A 2,492-nucleotide genomic window follows, 5' to 3' on the forward strand; every position below is an offset into this window, starting at 1 on the left:
GGGATTCCCTCCTTTTAAAGAATGTTTCCAGAGCTACTAAAAAACTCACATTTTCAAAATAGTTGATAAAAATATTCCTTCCGATTGTACAAGCAGCAGGGCAGGGAGCACTGATAAGACGCAGTATGCGATTAATCAGACCTGGCTTCTTTCTCTTCTGCTTCGTCAGAGGCTGCACTCTCCTCTTTTTTAGTTTCTCCATTTTCTGCAGGTAAATCTTCCTTGGTTTCTTGACTAGCCGCTTCGGCCTGTTTTCCCTTGGTTCCCCTTTTGCCTTTTGCCTGCACTTTTTTGTCCGAAGATTTCTCTTTTCCCACTGCATTTTCGGGCTTCTTGTGCCCTTTTGCAGGAGCAGGTTTAGCCGACAAGCTCCCCCATCTCCTCTTGGGCTCCTCCGCCGCCTCTCTGGCCCAGCTCACCTTCCTCCTGGTCATCCTGACTGCACTGAAGTCGCGCGCTGAAGCCGCCGGCCCAGGCGCAAGGGAGCCTCCCAGAGCTAGGAGCTACGCTGCTTGGCTGCTACCGCTCCTCCTGCCGCCAGAGCTGCTGGGACCCAATACGTTATTGTTTTAAGTTAATTTTATTGGTACACTTTTGACATACATAATGATCAAACTCACAGGGAATTCGTATCTGTATATAAAACAACTTCCTTCTCTTTTTCCTATTCTTCTCTTTTCCCTTCAATCCTTCATCTCCTCTCTCTTTACAAAACTTTGTTTCTATTGTTATCCCTCCATTCTTTTTTATTGTTTATTCCTATTCCCCCCACCCCACTCCTCCTCATCTCCCTTCCCATTTGAACATTTTCTTCCTATTTACCAATGTTTTGGTCCCGATTTACCCTCTAGGTTTCTTATATAAGAAAAACAACGTGATATTTAAACATATGTGTCTAATTTATTTTACTTAAAATTATGTTCTCAAGGTGCATCCACTTACCTAAAAATGTCCAAAAGTATGACAGGAGGACATTAGAGTAGAGGGGCCAAGATGGGAAAGCTGAATTCAGAGGGACCACCTTGAAGCTCTAGGAAACCTGCTGATCCCGTGAGAAGTGACTGAGCAGAGTGGTGGTGATGAGAGTGGAAGGAGAATCCCGGGGGTGCTGTGGGATGGAGTGACTGGGTGAAGAACTGGGGGATGGAATGGACGAGATGTGAAAAATCAAACGTGAGCTTCTCATAATGAGCTTGATCCTATGGTTGGATTCCTTGTATGACAGTCTTGTGCAGCCCGGCAGGAAAAACCCAGCTCCTCTGACTCTGAGACCCTAGGCCGCCAACCCCAGCCCGGAATTCTAGCAGTGTAAGCCTCTCCCTCGGGCCCACGGAGTCAGCACTCAAGCTCCAGAGTCATCCTTTCCTCAGATAGCTTCAAGGACAGGACTCTCGCGCTTACACCTCAACTATCTGAAGAATAGCCTGGGTCTGTTAGGGTCTCTTTAAACTAATTGGCTGGGAGTAGCAGTATTCATAGGAGGAGTTATCAGTAAGTGGAGGCTCAGCCAAGTAACAGTCTCCCAAAAACAAATAAGCAAAACAAACTGAAGCTAAGAGAGGTGGAAGCGGGGCCTAACAAGAGACAAGTAATTGTCACTTAAAACTAAACATCAGAAAAGCCACAAAATGAAGCAAATAAAAAGAGAGAAGCCAAAGAATTACTGACAGCTCAGAAGAGTCAGGAACAGACATTTACTTGATTAATCCCAAAACAGGATCAGAACTTTGGGGTTAGGCCACTATTCAGGACATCACATTTTTTAGTTTTTTGTTTTTTTCATTTAAAAAATTTTATTAGTATATTTTATGTATACATAATGATAACATTCATCATAGGGAATTTGTACCTGTACATGACATACCTTGCTTCTTTTCCCCCCATTCCCCTCACCTCTCCTCGAAACCACTTTCCCTGCTTATTTACAAAAGCTTTGTTTCCATTTTTCTTTCTACTTTTTTCTTGTTCATTCTTCCTTTTCCCTCTCTCCCTTCCCCTGTTCCCATTCTCATTTGAATAGTTTCTTCCCATTTCCCAATAGCTATTACATATTTTGGTCCTTCTTTATACTTCACATGTGTGTCCCACAGGAGTAAATACCGCAAAGTTTCTCTGGTGTGAGAAACCAAAAGTGTAAATGAGGACTAAAATGTAGAATAGGTATTGTGAATTAGGAAGGAAAAGTTCAAATGGTGAGGGGAACAAAGGAGTGAAGAGGGGGAAGAAAGGAAGGAAAGTAAAAAAAAGAGAAAAGAAAGAAACAATGGAAACAAAGATTTGTAAATAAGGAGGGGAAGAAGGGTGGAAGGGAGCATAGGGGAATGGGAAAAAATCAAGTTATATCATGTACAGGCAAAAATTCCCTATGAAGAATGTGATCATTATATATAACTATAATGTACCAATAAAAATTATTTGCTTAAAAAAGAAAATGTCAAAATGTGCTAAAATGTTTGTCTGATTTATGTCACTTAAGAGTATGGTCTCAAGGT

The 2,492-nt window shown here is 42.1% G+C and overlaps 1 pseudogene; it reads right to left on the bottom strand.

Moving 5' to 3' along the window:
• Positions 1 to 6: 6 nt before the first annotated feature.
• LOC102002981 overlaps positions 7 to 2,492 on the bottom strand; it is a 12,283-nt pseudogene continuing 9,797 nt past the window's right edge.

This window comes from Chinchilla lanigera, unplaced genomic scaffold (assembly GCF_000276665.1).
Source record: "Chinchilla lanigera isolate Chin_1 unplaced genomic scaffold, ChiLan1.0 scaffold00232, whole genome shotgun sequence".
Lineage (NCBI taxonomy): Eukaryota > Metazoa > Chordata > Mammalia > Rodentia > Chinchillidae > Chinchilla > Chinchilla lanigera.